The sequence below is a fragment of the Molossus molossus genome, unplaced genomic scaffold (genome assembly GCF_014108415.1).
Source record: "Molossus molossus isolate mMolMol1 unplaced genomic scaffold, mMolMol1.p scaffold_m16_p_5, whole genome shotgun sequence".
Taxonomy (NCBI): Eukaryota; Metazoa; Chordata; class Mammalia; order Chiroptera; family Molossidae; genus Molossus; species Molossus molossus.
Window position 1 is genome coordinate 39240363 of NW_023425388.1, and position 19641 is coordinate 39260003.

The 19641-nt window shown below is 37.8% G+C and overlaps 1 protein-coding gene across 1 annotated transcript in view; it reads right to left on the reverse strand.

The window, feature by feature from the left end:
• The window catches only part of SPATA16 (spermatogenesis associated 16), a 218291-nt gene that overhangs the window by 96960 nt on the left and 101690 nt on the right, over positions 1-19641 (reverse strand). The gene's annotated exons all lie outside the window — the stretch shown is intronic.

Genomic DNA, 19641 nt, shown 5'->3' on the forward strand with positions numbered 1-19641 from the left:
CTATGTTCTGTTCCATTGATTTATATGCTGGTTCTTGTGCCAGTACCAGGCTGTTTTGATTACAATGACTTTGTTGTATAACTTGACATACAGTATTGTAATCCCTTTAACTTTGTTCTTCTTTTCAAGATTGCTGTGGCAATTCAGGGTATTTTTTGGTTCCATACAAACCTTTGGAGTATTTGTTCTAAATCTGTGAAATATGCCATTGGTATTTTAATGGGGACTGCATTGACTCTATAGATTAATTTGAATAGTATGGACATTTTAATGATGTTAATTCTTCTAATCCATGAACATGGTATATGCTTCCACTTTTCTATATCTTCCTCTATTTATTTTTCAATGTCCTGTAGTTTTCTGAGAACGGGTCTTTTACTTCCTTGGATAAGTTTATTCCTGGGTATCTTAATTTTTTTTTTTTTTTATGGTAAATGGGATTGTTTTTTTTCCCTCTCTCTCTCTGTTCATTATTTGTGAATAAAAATGTTAATGATTTCTGGATGTTGATTTTGTATCCTGCTACTTTTTCACATTAATTTATTAAATCTGGTAGTTTTCTGGTGGAGTCTTTAGGATTTTCTATGTACATTATCATGTCATCTGTGACTAATAACAGTTTCACTTTTTCCTTTCCCATTTGAATGTCTTTTATTTCTTCTTCTTGTCTGATTGCTGAGCCTAAGACTTCCAGTACTGGAAATCTTAGCCACAGCAATCAGACAACATATTGGGACTCTGTGTTTCCTGGACTTGTGTGACTTTTTTCTTCACCAGGTTAGGGAAGTTTTCTGTCATTATTTCTTCAAATAAGTTCTCTATTCCTTTCTCTGACTTCTCTTTCTGGTACCCTTATTAATGTGAATATTGTTACATTTCATCTCAAAGCTCCCTTAAACTCTCCTCCTGCTTTTTAATTTTTTTTTTCCATTTGCTGTTCTAATTGGGTATATTTTCTACTTTGTCTTCTAATTTGTTGATTTGGTATTCGGCTTCTTTTAATCTATTATTGAATTCTTCCAAGGTATTTTTTTTTACAATTCTTTTTTCTTTATTGATTTTAGAGAGAAGAAGGGAGAAGGAGAGAGAGATAGAACCATCGGTGAGAGAGAACATCGATTGGCCACCTCCTGCATGCCCCTCGATGGGGATTTGGCCTACAATCTGGGCATGTGTCCTGACCAGGAGTCAAACCAGCATCTTCTTGGTGCATGGGTTGATGCTCAACCACTGAGCCACACCAGCTGGGCCCAAGATATTTTTTATATTGGTTATGTCATTCCTCATTTCCACTTGATTTTTATTCATAGTTTCTACCTCTTTTTTTAAAATTTTTTTATTTTTTAGGCTGGTGTAATTCTCATTAAGTTGCTTGTAGTTCTCACTAAGTTGTTTGAGCATCCTTAAAACCATTGCTTAGAATTCTTTATCTGACAAACTGCTTGCCTTCATTTCATGTAGTTCCTTTTCTGGAGATTCCTCCTTTTCTTTCATTTGGCGGTTGTTTCTTTGTCTCACTGCTTTAGCAGTCTGGTAGTTTGGGGCCAGTTGAGATGTGTTGGAACACATAGGCAGATCAGTATGCATCAGATAAGACTGCTTTGCCTCCCTGTCTTGGCATGGTGGCCTTCTTGTGGGACCCAGGGGCGTAGTCTCCTTGATCTTTTGAGCTGGCTCTAGAAATGACCCTTGTGTGGGTTATGCAGGCTCTCCTGTTGAATTTGGGTCTTGAGTGCTGTTGCCTGTTTGTGGGTGGGCTAAATCCTGAGGGTTGTTAACTATGAGTCTCAACTCTGACCTTGTTGACCTGGATTTTGCTGTGATGTTGTTGGATCTGGCCCTTTGGGTGTAGAGTCCCTTTCCTCTTGGGTAGTTCTCTGGTGCAGGCCAATATGAACTGCAATCCCTTCCTGGCCCTGGGCCTTTGGCTGAAGCCCTACAGGGTCGGATCCTACGTAGTTCCTAGCCCAGAAGCTGGGCCACCTTAGGGACTCACCACTTGTATGTATTTGTTGTTCTGGGATGTTTTCCCTTCCCCTATGGTACTGGACTCTGCAGGCTATCAGGACCAGTCAGGGTGGTTCAAACAGATTTGTGTTGGGGGTGGTGCCTGTAGCTTATAGGAGAGGCAGGCAGTCTCTTTCTCTCCTTCCAATGTCTCAGCTATGCCTGGGTTGCTGGCACACCCCGGTTGCTACCTGAAGCAGGGAGAATAGAAAAAATAAAAAGGAGAAAGGGAAAAAATGCCTGCTTGGCTCTTTAATCTTTCAGCATGGCCAGTTCTCACTGGGTGGAGCTTCTGCTCAGGCTCCTTCCCAGCTCTGCTGCTGGGGTGCAGATTTCCAGGCCTAAGCTTTTGCACAGGTTGGGGAAGGGGTGCCTCCTCTTCGCTTGAGGTGGGGAGGAACATGCCTCTTTTCCTGATCACTCTGGCTAGTCCCTGTCAAAGTTCTTTCAGCAAATACCTGGCCCCTCTGATGTGCTGCTGTGCGATTCACCCAGGTCCCTCCTCAGGTGTGCCTTTCTGCTTTGTAGGCTCTCTGGCTCCCACAATCAGGAGAGCTTTCCAGGCTGGAGCCCAAACCACCCACTGGCTTTTAGCCTGGGGAAGTGCTGAGTCTCCCTGGTGGGCCGAACCACCTCTGATTCCCACCGTCCAATGCTACGTGAGCTCCCCTTCCCTTCTCTGTTGCTGTCGCCTTGGATCTCTGTGTGGGGCGGGGGCGGGGGGGGGGGCAGGAGCTGCACAGCCATACCTTCCCTCCACCCTCCCAGCCGCCCTGGGCAGCTGTGTGAGTTTGCTCACCCTCTTCGCGTCTTCTCTGGTCTTCTCTCCACTCTCCCCACCTGCAGTATTTCCAGTCAGCTATTTTCAGGTGGTTTTTCAAGTGGAATGCTCTGCAGTTTAGCCTCAAGTCCGGTCTTGTACTTGGAGCAAGTGGACAGAACTTCCTTAGGCTTCAGCCATCTTGCCTATCCCTGGGACAGATACTTTTGAAGGTTTGTTCATTGTTGTATCTCTAAGCATCTAGTGACTGGCACATAGTAGCTGGTAAACAAATATTTACCAATTATTTTGTCAAATGAAGGGAGGCACAGATGTGCTGCTGAAGTTAAAATGAGATTCTATACATGAAACCAAATTTTCTACGGCATTACATTAAATATTTTGAGATTTATTCCTCCAGGAAAAAAAGTGCATTGGGGAAGCAAACTATGCTGTATAACTAGGACTATGCTTTCCTTTGAGGATATTTCTCTGAGGTAGGGGCTGGCAGTAACAGTTGTTTTCCATTAGCTATATTCTTCTGTCTCTAGCCATAGCTACCACCTCATTCATTCACTTATTCATTCAACCAAAAGCTATTGGCCACTTGGTTCATGAAGGACACTTTGGTCTGAGGCTGGAAGGATATGCAAAGATGTTGATCAGAGAGCTTATGTCCAACTAGCTGAAATAAAGTGCAGTACTTTTGCCCATTGTGAATAAACTGATGGGGTCAGCCAGTCCACTTCCAAAAGAAACTGCCTTGTCTACGGCTCCTGATGAGGGAGCACGTTTAGGTGATCTTGATCCCCTTTCTTGTTTGGACCAGGATGGGCCATCAAGTTTTAGAGACTGATGACGTCACCCAGAACAAACATCTTGGGCAAAACATGCACGACTAGCAATCACAGATATATGAGAACTAGAACATTCAAAAGAGAAGCAGTAAGTAGCTGATGGAGAATGAGAAAGAAAAAACGAATTAATCTCTACCTCTTTGGGTCCCCTGTCCTCCATCCTTTTCTCCACTTTAGGCTGCTTTAATAATAAACATCTTGAGAGTATTTTTTAAAGGTTGTTCTGATCAGGAGAAAATCTCAGGGGGGAGTGATCAGCACCGTGATGCCTCACTCTTGACTCCATGCTTAGGGTGACCGTACACCGAGGCTTTTCTAAGACAGTCCTCGACTACGCCTGTTGTCGTAGGGTAATAGGGCTCCTTCCACTCTTCAAAATGGACATGATTTAGATGATCCTGTGGTTTCCTATTTTTCTCTCAGGGGAGATGTCTTAGAGCACAAATGCTTGTTGCTCAGCTATCCTCCATGGTTAAATATACCTGTTTAATACTTTCCAAAGAGAATTGTTTATTTTATCTCTATCAGGATTATAAGCTCAGGAATCTCATTTTCTGCTTCTTCTATTCCATCTTTATGGCAAGAGCTGATTATATAGTGGGCTGCAATAAATTCAAATTAAATAGTATTTGACTTTTTTTCTGACCAAAGATTCTATGGAAATAAATACATATACTGTACACTAGCCCTTTTTCCTCCTGTAAGATGTATATTTTCTTAGAGATACCTGTGTTTATCCTCAATGCACTCGCTGGGTGACCTTCAGGTAGAATTTATCAGGAGATGGAATCCATAGAAATTCTGATTTTAATGCTGAAATGGTGCTTTCCAACTGCTCATTTTGTAGCTTTTAACTTGTAGATTAGAATAAAAAGCATTGTTAATAAACATTAAGATGTATTTCCACTACTTCACAGATTATCCAACACACACAAACAACCATACCAACATAAGGCAAAATTTCTATACACTGTTTTTCAGATGAAAATAGAACACAAGCAGGGTTGTAGAAGAAAAAAGAGAGGGATTCCAGATCTGAACAGCATTAAGAAAGCTATAGAATTGGACATTAAAAAGCTATAGAGTTACATATTAAAACCAAATAACTATTTATTTTTTGAGCACTCAATATGTGCAAGTTACAACTAGTATCCGTATTATTAAGCTTTGGGACAGAATACATAAAAGACAGAAGAAGATGCTAGATTCTAACAGTACAATGTCGAATTTACAAGGTAATCACCCTTTCACTCTTAGGAGAAGCTTTTGCATCCTTGGACTATTTCATGGTATTGATTTTAGGAAACTTTTACATTTCTTTTGGGGCACGGTACAATATCCATTTGTTTATTTAGATGTTTACGTGAAGGGGATTTAACATAGGTAGAGTTGATATTCTTTTTCCCCACATAAACTAAAGGTTTCATGATGTTTATCTTATTTCTTTTATTTGTGTTTTTAATTTTGCAAGCAATAACAACTAGCAAGTATTTTTTTTCATGTCAGTTGTTATTGAGAAAAGAAATATACGTTCTGCAGGCATGAAGAAACAAACCATACCAGTTCACAGAAGAGTAGACTGTGCAGCAAGAGATTCTTAATAAAATTATAATTGTTTCAAAAACCTGAAGGTAATAAGTGTATCCTTAGAAGGAAGATGTGGGGCCTAGGATGTGTCTAGGGTTGGTGGGGGGAGTGAGGTCTAGGGGGACTAGATATATTATAAGGATAAATATTCATGGTGAGTGTAGGAAAGACCCTACTTAATTTTGGGTAGAGGAAATTTAATAGTAAACCTGTTAATGTGCATCTGAGATGCTTCTACTACCCTGTGACTCATCAAATGTGAGATACAGGAATTCTGAAGGCCCTGTACAAATGCACCCATTTCTGTCCTTCCTGACTCGGGAAATGACTCTTCCCATCAAAGGGCTGGGGCTTGCATTCCCAAAGAGACAATGTGGTCATTCATGCCCCAGGGAGAAACAGAAATTTAGGAATTGACAGCCATGGCCAGGACTTTATAGAATTTATTTGAAGAGAGCAAAATCTTTCACACAGAAGTCCATTAATAGAGACTCATGATGCAAAGACATTCTTTTGAGCAATTACGCTTAGAACACAACAAACTTATGAGATCCCTTAAAGAGTATTCAGACTACAGTAAAAGAGGGAGAATTCCCTTAGGTGCCTGGTTCCCTGACTTGGGACTTGTTCCCAGTTCCTTGTTGAGGAACCCAGAGATGGAAGGTTGAAACAAAAGCTTCATGTCAACAAGATTATATTATGCAGGTATTTAACCTAGTTGGATTTCAAAATATTGATGGAAACACAAAAGGGAAGATGGAATTATAATAGTGTCCAGTGCTAGTTTTCACTTTATTCAATAAGCTTAGGCCCACAGACAAAGAATGAAGTCAGTGAAATCAGCAATACTCATTGCAAGTTTTAAACCTATTTTTCAAAAGGGAGAAAGGATGTGAAAATGGAGGTGGAGTGAATGGAAGATGATTTCCCAAGACCAAACAGGAATTACAACTAAAATAAACACAAATACTTGGAAAAAAGCAACAGTAAAGCAGCAGGACAGGACCATATAACCAGGGACACTGGTAGGATCTGTGGAGGCGCGAGAGGGTGGCGGGCTGGGAGCCCACGGACAGCAGCAGTCTTAGCTGTGAGTAGTGCCCTTGGGGAATAAAGACCAAGCCTGTTCCTTAGCACAGAAAGCCAGGACAGAGCGCTAAAATAGCCACAGCCGCTCAGCTGGGGGCTATGGCAGAGGGAGGGCAGACTGGGTTGGAACTCTGTGGGGACACCCAGGATTTGGAAGGCACTCAGAGTTTTTGCCAGTGTGCTCCTTCCTAGAGCTTGGAAAAAAGCAGCAGCCTCCCCTCTTTGGAGATTCAGCCTTTCCCAGGTGAGGCAAAGAAATGCAAATTGAGGCTCATTAATAACCAGCATCTATCCCACCCTCTAAAAATCCTCTTAGGCAGAACACCAGGGCTACATTCCAAGGCACTGAGTAACTGAGAATACTAGCCACCAGGAAAAAGCTAGAGGATAACCGAACCTGTCCTGGGCTTGAAAATCTACCCAGGAAAGTAAGACTAGACTGTGGTGTTTAACATGGGCCCACCCAGGTCCATCCAAAACCAGTAGAGGGAGCCACAAACAGCAGAACACCAATACCCACAGGGAAAATTTGGCAAAATACACTGAGATATCCAAAATGGTGAAACACAGAAACAAATCCCAAATGAAAGAACAAGAGAACTCTATTGAAGATGAGATCAATGAAATGTAGCTAAGAAAATTACCAGAGGTAGAGTTCAGAGCCATGATCTTGAGGAAGCTCAACAACATGAGTAAGGACCTCAGCACCATGAGTTAAGATATAGAAACATTAACAACCGACCCAGTGGAAATGAAGAATAACATAGCAGAATTAAAGAACACATTGGAAGAAATAACCAGCAGAGTAGAGGAAGCTGAGGACCAGACCAGTGACTTAGAAGACAGAATAGAAAAAAATCAACCAATCAGAAACCCAAAAGGAAAAAACAATTAAAAAACAGGAAGACAGCTTAAGAGAATTGTGGGAAAACTGGAAACATAATAATATTTGCATCATAGGAGTCCCTGAAGAGGAAAAAAAATGGGCAAGGGTTAGAGAATATATTTGAAGAAATATGACAGAAAACTTTACCAACTTGGTGAAGGAAGAAAGCATTCAAGTTCAAGAAACCCCAAGTAAGAAGAATACAAACAGGCCCACACCAAGACACATAGTAATTCAAATGCCAAAAATTAAAGACAAAGAGAAATCCTAAAGGCAGCAAGAGATAAGCAACAGGTTACCTACAAAGAAAACCCCATTAGGCTATCAGCTCACTTCTCACAAGAAACACTACAGGCCAGAAGGGAGTGGCATAAAGTAATTAAGGTCATGAAAAACAAACATCTCAATCCAAGACTACTCTATCCAGAAAGACTATCATTTAAACTAGGTCAAATAAAAAGCTTTCCAGACAAAAAAAAGGCTAAAGGAATATGTTAACACCAAACCAGCTCTGCAAGATATGCTAAAAGGACTGCTGTAATTAGTAAAAGAAATAGAAAGAAAAATAGAACCACACTAAACAAAAATGGCAATAAATAAGTACATATCAATTATCAACTTAAATGTGAATGGTTTGAATGCTCCAATAAAAAGACACGGAATAGCTGACTGGATAAGAAAGCATGACTCACATATATGTTGTTTACAAGAGACCCACCTGACAACAAAAGACTCACATAGCTTGAAAGTGAAGAAATGGAAAAATGTCTTTGAAGCAAACGGAAAGAAAAAAAAAACTGGGGTAGCAATATTCATATCTGATAAAATAGATTTCAAAATGAAGGCCACAACCAGAGACAAAGAAGGCCACTACATAATATCAAAAAGATCTATCCAACAGGAAGATATAACCTTGGTAAACATGTATGCACCCAAGATAGGAGTACCAACATATATTATAAACTTTCTAGAGGACTTCAAAGGAGAAATCAATAGCAATACAACCATAACAGGAGACTTCAACACCCCGCTGACATCACTGGATAGATCTTCTAGACAAAAAATTAACAAGGAAACACAGACTCTAAATGAAGCACTAGATCAAATGGATTTAATAGATATCTACAGAGAATTACACCCCCAAACTGCAGAATTCACATTCTTCTCAAGTGAACATGGGACATTATCAAAGATAGACCGCATGTTAGGGCACAAACTAAGTCTCTACAAGTTCAAGAAGACTGAAATCATATCAGGCATCTTCTCAGATCACAATGGCATAAAACTAGAAATCAATTACAACAAGAACATGCAAAGACATTTGAAAACATGGAGGCTAAATAGCATCTTTTGAACAATGAATGGGTTACCATGGAGAACAAGGAAGAAATTAAAAACTTCCTGGAGACCAATGAAAATGAACACACAACAACACAAAATCTATGGGATGCAGCGAAAGCAGTTCTGAGAGGGAAGTTCATAGCACTACAGGCCTACCTCAAGAAGCAAGAAAAATTTCTAATAAACTATCTAACCTCACAACTTAAAGAACTAGAAAGCAAACAAAAAGAAAACCCCAGAGGAAGTAGAAGGAAGGAAGTAGTAAAGATCAGCACAGAAATAAATAACATGGAGACCAAAAAAACAATTCAAAGGATCAATGAAACAAAGAGCTGGTTCTTTGAAAAGATAAACAAGATTGATAGACCCTTAGTTAGACTCACCAAGAAACAAAGAGAGAGAATTCAAATACACAAAATCAGAAATTAAAGAGGAGAAATAATAACGGACACCACAGAAATACAAAGGATTGTGAACAAATATTATGAACAATTATATGGCAACAAATTCGACAATCTAAATGAAATGGACAAATTTCTAGAAACACACAGTCTCCCAAAACTGGACCAGGAAGAGATAGAAAACTTGAACAGACCAATAACAACAAAATAAATTGAAGATGTAATCAAGACTCTCCCAGAAAACAAAAGCCCAAGCCCGGATGGCTTCACGGGGGAGTTTTACCGAACATTCAAAAAAGAACTAATACCAATTCGTCTCGAACTATTTTAAAAAATTCAAGAAGAAAGAAGACTTCCAAACTCATTTTATGAGGCCAGCATAATTCTAATTCCAAAACCAGAAAAAGACACTGCAAAGAAAGAAAACTACAGGCCAATATCCCTGATGAACATAGAGGCCAAAATCCTGAACAAAATACTAGCAAATCAAATCCAGCAATACATCAAAAAAATTATTCACCATGACCAAGTGGTATTCATCCCAGGGATGCAAGGCTGGTACAATATTTGCAAATCAATAAATGTGATACACCACATAAACAAAATGAAAGATTAAAATCATATAACCATATCAATAAATGCTGAAAAAGCATTCGACAAAATCCAGCATCTATTTCTGATAAAAGCACTCAGCAATCTGGGAATAGAGGGATCATACCTCTACATAATAAAGACCATGTATGAAAGACCTACAGCCAACATCATACTCAATGGGCAAAAATTAAAAGCATTTTCCTTAAGAACAGGAACAAGACAGGGATGCCCACTTTCACCACTCTTATTTACACATAGTACTGGAAGTCTTAGCCACAGCAATCAGACAGGAAGAAAAAATAAAAAGATCTAAATTGGAAAGGAGGAAATGAAACTGTCATTATTTGCAGATGACATGATACTATACATAGAAAACCCCAAAGACTCCATCAAAAATCTTCTAGACTTAATAAATGAATTTGGCAAAGTAGCAGGATAGAAAATTAACATCAAGAAATCTGTGGCATTTTTATACACCAATTATGAACTCACAGAAAGAGAAACTAAAAAAACAATCCCATTTACCACTGCAGCAAAAAAAAATTAAGATACTTAGGAATAAACTTAACCAAAGAAGTAAAGGACCTATTTGCAGAAAACTACAGGTCATTAAAAAAAGAAATAAAGGAAGATATAAAAAAGTGGAAGCACATACCCTGTTCATGGATTGGAAGAATTAACATCATTAAAATGTCCATACTACCCAAAGCAATCTATAGAGTCAATGCAATCCCCATCAAAATACCAACGACATACTTCACAGAACTAGAACAAATACTTCAAAAGTTCATGTGGAACAAAAAAATCTCGAATAGCCACAACAATCTTGAAAAGGAAGAACAAAGTAAGAGGGATCACATTACCAGATTTCAGGTTTTACTACAAAGCCACTGTAATCAAAACAGCCTGGTACTGGCACAAGAACAGGCAGATAGATCAATGGAACAGAATAGAAACCCAGAAATGGACCCAAGACAATATGCTCAATTAATATTTGACATAGGTGGCAAGAACATACTGTGGAGAAAAGACAGTCTCTTTAATAAATGGTGTTGGGAAAATTAAACAGCTACATGCAAAAAAATAAAACTAGACCATCGACTTACACCATACACAAGAATAAACTCACAATGGATAAAAGACTTAAATGTGACTCATGAATCCATAAAAATCCTAGAAGAAAATGTAGGCAACAAAATTTCAGACATCATGCACAGCCGAATTCACAGTATTCACTGATACATCACCTAAGGCAACAGAAACAAAGAAAAAAAAATGAACACATGGGACTACATCAAACTCAAAAGCTTCTGCACAGCAAAAAAATACAATCATCAAAATGGAAAGGCAGCCCACTCTATGGGAGAACATCATTGCCAATGATACATCAGATAAGGGGTTAATTTCCAATATATATAGAGTGCTCATACAACTCAACAAAAGGAGGATAAAGAACCCAGTTCCAAGTGTCCATCAGTAGACGAATGGATAAAAAAGCTGTGGTACATATACACAATGGAATACTACGCAGCTGTAAGAAAGAAAAATCTCTTATCCTTTGAGACTACATGGATGGACCTGGAAAGTATTATCCTAAGTGAAACAAGCCAAACAGAGAAAGACAAGTATCATATGATCTCACTTATTTGTGGAATATAATGAACACAACAGTCTGAGGAATGGGGTAGTCCCAGAGACGTGGACGTGGAGTACAGACTGACAATCCCCAGAAGAAGAGGTTGTGGGGAGAGAGAAACCACAGAACTTATATGCATGTATGCATGAACAATGGACATGGACAACAAAGCTGGGTGCAGGCGAGAGTGGGGGAGGGGAGAATCAGTGGGGGAAAAAGGAGAAACATCTGTAAAAAAATAAATTAATTAATTAAAAAACATAAACAAACAAACCCCCCCCCCCCAAAAAAAAGGAAGAAAGATATTAGTTAAGGTTTTCCCTGATTGATGGTAAAGAAATTAAACATCTGCCAGATAAGAGGGTGGTTTTCCAGGTCTTACAGGAAAAAACTGAGATAATTAATTGAAGGCTAAGGTAGAGTTATACTGATAAAGTCATCTATGGGAAATACAATGATGACTATGAGCAGGAAAGGTCAACGAGCAAAACTGTCATTAATTTGCTGAAATTTTTGGAGCAGAGAAATCTTGAGTAAAAGTTTATGATTATATTATGTCCATAGAATAATATATTAATCATTACAATTATATGTTTTTATGAGCGTATTTGTACACAGGTTGTATGCGCAAAGCCATGTACAAGTCTTAGAAGTTGACATCAAACACTAACCTCTTCATCTCATGCTATTCTACTCTATCTTTTTCTAGGATGTGTGTGAGTCTCAAGTAAATTGGAGGAAAGCTGAACTCTTATATTATGCAGGTGGAGATACAAGCTAATATTGAGTTGTTGCCATTATTATGATTCGATTTGCATTCACAGGAGGGTAAGGCTTGGGGAAACTCAAATCATATAAGATGTAGAGTAAAAATTCAAGTTTTTATGTCAAAGTCTGGGTCAAATTATTTCCAATAAGTCCTTTTGTGGACTTTTATAAAGTTATAGCATAAGGAGCTCTTCTGTTACTCCGTATTTGTATATACACACACCTGGTCTAAGGGGATCTTACTTACTTTACTATTAGACTCAAGATTTTGACACCTAGGTTACATTAATTTAGGTAAGAAACCCCCTCTTTTGAAGAATCTGTCCTTTATAATGCTGACTTAAAATGTCAGTGTGTTATAGTATGAATTTAAATAGCAGTAATCTATCTTTCATTTTACAACACTATCTGTGGTATATCATGTGCTTTCATATGCATTGTAAGTTCAGTTCCACAAATATTTATACTGTGAATAATATAAGTGAATCATGAAGGTAGATAGTGAAGGTAAAATATGTGAATTGGTCAGTTCTCCCTCTTCAGGAACCCCTGGTCTTCTAAGATAAATTGACATTTAAGGAAATAATTATGGCGTAGTATATGCACCAGTAGAAATAAAGGCAAAGGAGAGAAATAGTACAGAAAAAAAGGAGTCAGGGAAACCTTCCCAGAGGAGGTGGGCCCCAAGAAGGGAGAGATGAACAGCAAGGGAGAAGCTATTCCGCGTAGAGAAGATGGAATATACAAATGTGAATAAGCATGAAATAGCATCCTGTGTTTGGCTTGGGTAGTATTTCAGTATTGAAGTGTGTGTGTGTGTGTGTGTGTGTGTGTGTGTGTGTGTGTGAGAGAGAGAGAGAGAGAGAGAGAGAGAGAGAGAGAGAGAGAGAGAGACAAGTAATTAGTCTGGAGACAGATATGTTCAAATTAGTTCTGTAAATAAAACATACCACACATATTGTATCTTAACCTGCTTTTTAACATGAGCAATACAGTGAGTAAGTGTATCTTCCACATTACTAAATATTCATCTGTGTGTGTGTTATGTGCTCTTGAGTTGGCTTCATGCTGCCGGCAACCTTATGAATGAGTGATGTTCACAATGTCCTGTCCTCAACAGCCCTGTTCAGCTTCTGTAAACTCATGCTTACAGCTTCTTTTATGGAGTCAATCAATCTAATATTTGGTTGCATTAAAATGATTGCATTGTATTCTGTGGGTATTTTCATTATGTAATTAATCAATCTCTTATGTTAGAGAATTAAGATATTGGAGAGTTAAGTTTTTGAGAGCACTAAAGAGTTCAGCTTAGAACATATATTGATTGAGTTGCTTATAAAAAAACCACAATAATCAGAAGAGGCTTGACAATATAAATGTGGAGATTGGGGGTAAGATCTGAGAATTTAGGCATAAATTTCAGAGCCAGTAGTATATTGATTAAAGTCAGGAAAGGGGATTTAGTGATCAAGGAAAAGCAAATGCACAATTTAAAAAAAAAGTAGAGGGGATAGAACCTTTGGAAATACTGGTTATTAAGCAGTAGATGGAAAAATAAAAGATTTGGAAGAAAAAGTCAGAGAGGTTGGAAAAAATCCAGAGTGTGATGTCAGGGATCAAGGGGAAAGCAGAGAGTTGGTTCTCCTGTCAACTTCTGAACAGATGAGACTGGGCACTACCCTTATTATGATTCCCTTTCCACAGAGGCTAAAGGCCTTGCCAAGGCCAACACAATTATAAGTGATAAAACTGGATTGCCAATTTTGATAATCTAGCCCCAATTCTAATGGCGTTAGCACTGGGTTTATGATTTAGGTAACTAAAGAATAGTATAAAGGAATAGAAGAATCAGTTTCAGACGCTAAAATTAAGATGGATCCGTAGGAAATATAATATGCAGAAAAAGAACATGTTCTTAAATTATAGCAGGCAAAGGATATCCCAAAATAGGCTGAGAGAGAAAGATGATAAAAATGTCTTTAAAATGTTAAGTCTCGGCTTTCAAATTTGGGAATATGGTGGATAAGATAATCAGAGAAATCATACCCAGAACAACTGATACTATTAAACAATATGAACTGAAAACAATCATAACAAACAAGTTTTTTTTTTTAATTGTTTTGAAACAATTTTAAATTTACAGAAAAGTTGCTTAAAAAAGTACACATCAGCCCTGGCTCAGTGTTGCTCAGTGGTTAGAGCGGTGGCCCACACACCAAAGGGTCACGGGTTTGATTCCCACTCAAGGGCATATACCTGGGGTGCAGGTTGATCCCTAGCCCTGGTTGGGGTGATTGTGAGAGTCAACTAAACGTGTCTCTTTCACAACTATGCTTCTCTCTCTCCCTCACCCCGCCTCTTCCATTCTACTTTCATTTAGATTCTTTTCATGGTTTGATAGCTCACTTTTTTGGTCCTGCAAAATATTCCACTGTCTGGACATACCACAGTTTGTTTATCCATTCGTCTACTGAAGGACATCTTAGTTGTTTCCAATTTTTGGCCATTACGAATAAAGCTGCTATAAACATCTGTGTACAGGTTTTTGTGTAAACATACATTTTCAATTAATTTGTGTAAATACTGTATTAAAGGGTAAATGTATATTTAGTTTTGTAGGAAACTGCTAAACTGTCTTCCTAAGACCTAAGTGGTTGTACCATTTTGCATTCCAATCAGTGATGGACAGAATTTCTCCTGTTCCACATTTTGGTGGTGGTAATGTTTTGGAGTTTTGGCAATTCTAACAGGTGTCTAGTGGTATACCACTGTTATTGTAATTTGCAGTTCCCTAATAATGTTGAGCATTTTTTTATATACTTGCTTGCCATCTGTATATCTTTGTGGGGTGTTTGTTTAGGTCTTTTGCTCATTTTTTAAATTAATTAATTAATTAATTTATTTATTATCCTCACTTGAGGACATTTTTGCATTTATTTTCAGATAGAGTGGGAGTGAGAGAGGAAGGAAGGGAGAGAGAGAGAGAAACATCAATGTGAGAGAGGCACATCAACTGGTTGCCACCCACATGACCCCCACTGGGGCCAGGGACAAACTGCAACTGAGGTACATGCCCTTAGTGGGAACCAAACCCAGATCTCTGGATGGCAGACCGATGCTCTAACCACTGAGCCAAACTGGCCAGGGCAGTCTTTTGCTCATTTTAAAAATCAGGTTGTTTATTTTCTTACTGTTAAGTTTTAAGAATTTGTTGTATATTTTGGATAATAATCCTTTATCAGATATGTTTTTTGAAAATATTTTCTCCCAGCCTGTGGTTTGTCATCTCATTCTCTTAACAATGCTTTTCATAGAGCAGAAGTTTTTAATTTTAATGAAGTCCAGTTATCAATTCTTTCTTTCATGGATCATGGCTTTGATATAGTATCTAAAAAGGCATTACTATACCCCCAAATTACCTAGATTTTATCCTACATTGTAAGAATTCTATAGCTTTATGGTTTATATTTAGGTTTATAATTCACTTTGAATTAATCTGTTTGAAAGGTATAAGGTCTATGTCTAGATTCTTGTTTTTTAATGTGTATTTTTAAGTTGTTCCAGCCCCATTGTTAAAGGACTATCTTTGGCCCATTGTATTTTGCATTTATGTTCACAAGAGATATTAGTCTGTAGTTTTCTTGTAATGTCTTTTATTGTTTTGGGATTAGTGTAAATCTGGCTTCATAAAATGTGAGAAAATATTCTCTATGGTTCTATCTTCTGAATGAAATTGTAGAGAATTGTCATAATTTCTTCTTTAAATGTTTGGCAAAATTCACCAATGAATCCATCTGGGCCTAGTACTTTCTGTCATAGAAGATTATTAAATATTGATTCAACTTATTTAATAGATATAGGCCTATTTAGATTGTCTCTTTCTTCTTGTGTGAGTTCTGGAAGACTGTGTCTTTCAAGTAATTCATTCATTTAATCTAAGTTAACAATTTTGTGGGCATAGAGTTATTCATAATATTCCTTTAATATTACTTTGACGGGATCTGTAGTGATATTCCCTTTTCATTTCTGATAATAGCAATTTGTATTCTTGCTCTTTCTAGCTTGGCTAGAAGCTTAACATAATTTTATTGATCTTTTCGATGGAAACAGTTTTTGATTTTGTTGATTTTATTAATTTCTGCTTTCAATTTTATTGATTTTGACTCTATTTTCTATTATATTTTTTCTTCTGCTTACTCAGGATTTAATTTGTTTTTATTTTTGTACTTTTTTTTATTAATTTTTTTTTCCTTATTGATTTTAGAGAGAGAGGAAGGGAGAAGGAGAGAGAGATAGGAACATCAATGAGAGAGAACATTGATTGGCTGTCTCCTGCATGCCCCCACTGAGGATTTGGCCCACAACCTGGGCATGTGCCCTGACTGGGAATCGAACTGGCGATCTCTTGGTGCATGGGTCAACACTCAACCACTGAGCCAACTGGCCAGACTTATTTTGGTACTTTTATGACACAGAAACAGATTCCTTTTAGATCTTTTTTATTTTCTAATGTATGCATTTAACACTATAAATTTCCGTCTTAGCTCTGCTTTTGCTGCATTCCACAAATTTTGATTGGCATTACTTTTTTTTTAGTTGAAATATTTTGAAATTTCTTCTAAAATTTCTTATTTGACTCATATTATTTAGAAGTGTGTTGTTTAATATCCAAGTAGTTTGTGATTTTTCACCTATTTTTCTGTTCTGTTATTGTTTTCTAGTTTTTTTTGTTTTTTGTTTTTATCCTCACCCAAGGACATTCTTGCATTTATTCTCAGACAGAGCAGGAGGGAGAGAGGGAGGAAGAGAGAGAGCAAAACATCAAGGTGAGAGAGACACATCGAGTGGCCACCACCCACACGACCCCGCTCGGGCAGAGGAACCACCACCAAGGCACTGCCCTTAGTGCACACCAAACCCTGACTGTCCCGTCCCAGGCCGATGCTCCGACCACTGAGCCAAGCCTCCCAGGGCTATTGTTTTCTAGTTTTTATTCCACTGTGGTCTGAGAGAGGACATTGTTATGATTTGTATTCTGTTATGCTCTTTTCTCCCTTTTTTCTCCATCTGGTATTTCTATTACACATGTATAATAACTTTCGTGGTTCTCCTACAGTTCTTGGATAATCTCTTCTTTTTTTACCCAGTCCTTTTGTCTTTACTTTTCAGTTTTGGAATTTTTTATTGTCATATCCTCAAGCTCAGAGATTTTTTTCTTTATTCAGACATGTCCATTCTACTCATGAGCCCATCAAAGATATGCTTCATTTTTATTACAAGGTTTTTATAAATCGAACAGTCTAACCACTATGCTGCACACCTAAACCTACTATAAAATAATGTCAACTTTAATTGAAAAAATAAAAGAAAAATCTTTCTCCCCATCCTAACACACACAAAAAGAAAAATTTTAAACTTTGAAGACAATATAGAAGGCTATCTTGATGAACTTAGTATAGGAGAGAATTTCTTAAAACTCAAACAGTGAAAGTTACAAAGAAAGTTGACTACATTTAATTAAACTAAAACTGAGTCTTTAGACTTATTTTTTATCAAGAAATATCATGAAGAATATGATTATATAAATCATAAATTGGAATAAATTACTTTCAACACTACTATAAAAAATTCTTTTTTTTTTTTGTATTTTATTTATTTATTTTTTTTGTTACAGATATTTTACCTTTTTACCCCATTGGCACCCCCCACCCTAACCCCCCTCCACCCTGTCCCCGGCTTAGTTGTCCATGTCCATTGGTCATGCATACATGCATATAAGTTCTGTGGTTTATCTCTTCCCACCCCCCCACCCCCCATCCCCTCTTCTGAGGGATGTCAGTCTGTGCCCTACTTCCATGTGTCTGGGTCTACTGTATTCCTCAGACTGTTATGTTCATTATATTCCGTATATAAGTGAGATCATGTGGTATTTGTCTTTTTCTGCTTGGCTTCTTTCACTTAGGATAATACTTTCCAGGTCCCTCCATGTCGTCTCAAAGGATAAGAGATCTTTCTTTCTTACCGCTGCATAGTACTCCATTGTGTATATGTACCACAGCGTTTTTATCCATTCGTCTACTGGTGGACACTTGGGCTGTTTCCAGATCTTAGCTATTGTAAATAGTGCTGCTATGAACATGGGGGTACATATATTCTTCCTGATTGGTGTTTCAGGCTTCTTAGGGTATATTCCCAGCAGTGGGATCACTGGGTCAAATGGAAGTTCAATTTTTAATTTTTGAGGTAGCACCATATTGTTTTCCATAGCGGCTGCACCAGTCTGCATTCCCACCAGCAGTGTATTAGAGTCCCCTTTTCTCCACACCCTCGCCAACACTTGTTGTTTGATGATTTGTTGATGGCGGCCATTCTGACAGGTGTGAGGTGATACCTCATTGTTGTTTTAATTTGCATCTCTCTGATGATTAGTGATGTTGAGCATTTCTTCATATGTCTCTTGGCCATTTGTATGTCCTGTTTGGAGAGGTGTCTATTCAGCTCCTCTGCCCATTTTTTAATTGGGTTCTTTGTCTTCCTTTTGTGGAGTTGTATGAGCACTATATATATTGGAAATTAACCCCTTATCTGATACATCATTGGCAATGATGTTCTCCCATACAGTGGGTTCCCTTTCCATTTTGATGATTGTTTCCTTTGCTGTGCAGAAGCTTTTTAGTTTGATGTAGTCCCATGTGTTCATTTTCTCCTTTATTTCTGTTGCCTTAGGTGATGTATCAGTGAAAATTCTGCTCCGTATGATGTCCGAAATTTTGTTGCCTACATTTTCTTCTAGAATTTTTATGGATTCACGGGTCACATTTAAGTCTTTTATCCATTTTGAGTTTATTTTTGTGTATGGTGTAAGTTGATGGTCTAGTTTCATTTTTTTGCATGTAGCTGTCCAATTTTCCCAACACCATTTATTAAAGAGGCTGTCTTTACTCCACTGTATGCTCTTGCCACCTTTGTCAAATATTAATTGAGCGTATTGCCTTGGGTCCATTTCTGGGTTTTCAGTTCTGTTCCACTGGTCTATATGCCTGTTCCTGTGCCAGTACCAGGCTGTTTTGGTTACAGTCGCTTTGTAGTATAACCTGATATCTGGTATTGTGATCCCACCTACTTTGTTCTTTTTTTTCAAGATTGCTGTGGCTATTCGGGGTCTTTTTTGGTTCCATATGAACTTTTGAAGTGTTTGTTCTAGTTCTATGAAATATGTCGTTGGTATTTTGATGGGGATTGCATTAAATCTATAGATTGCTTTGGGTAGTATGGACATTTTAATTATGTTAATTCTTCCAATCCATGAACAGGGTATGTGCTTCCACTTTTTTATATCTTCCTCTATTTCTTTTTTCAATGACCTGTAGTTTTCTGCAAATAAGTCCTTTACTTCTTTGGTTAAGTTTATTCCTAGGTATCGTAATTTTTTTGGCGCAATGGTAAATGGGATTGTTTTTTCAGTTTCTCTTTCTGTGAGTTCATCATTGATGTACAAGAATGCCGTCGATTTCTTGACGTTAATTTTGTATCCTGCTACTTAGCCAAATTCATTTATTAAGTCTAATAGATTTTTGATGGAGTCTTTAGGGTTTTCTATGTACAATATCATGTCATCTGCAAATAATGACAGTTTCACTTCTTCCTTTCCAATTTGGATCCCTTTTATTTTTTCTTCCTGTCTGATTGCTGTGGCTAAGACTTCCAGTACAATG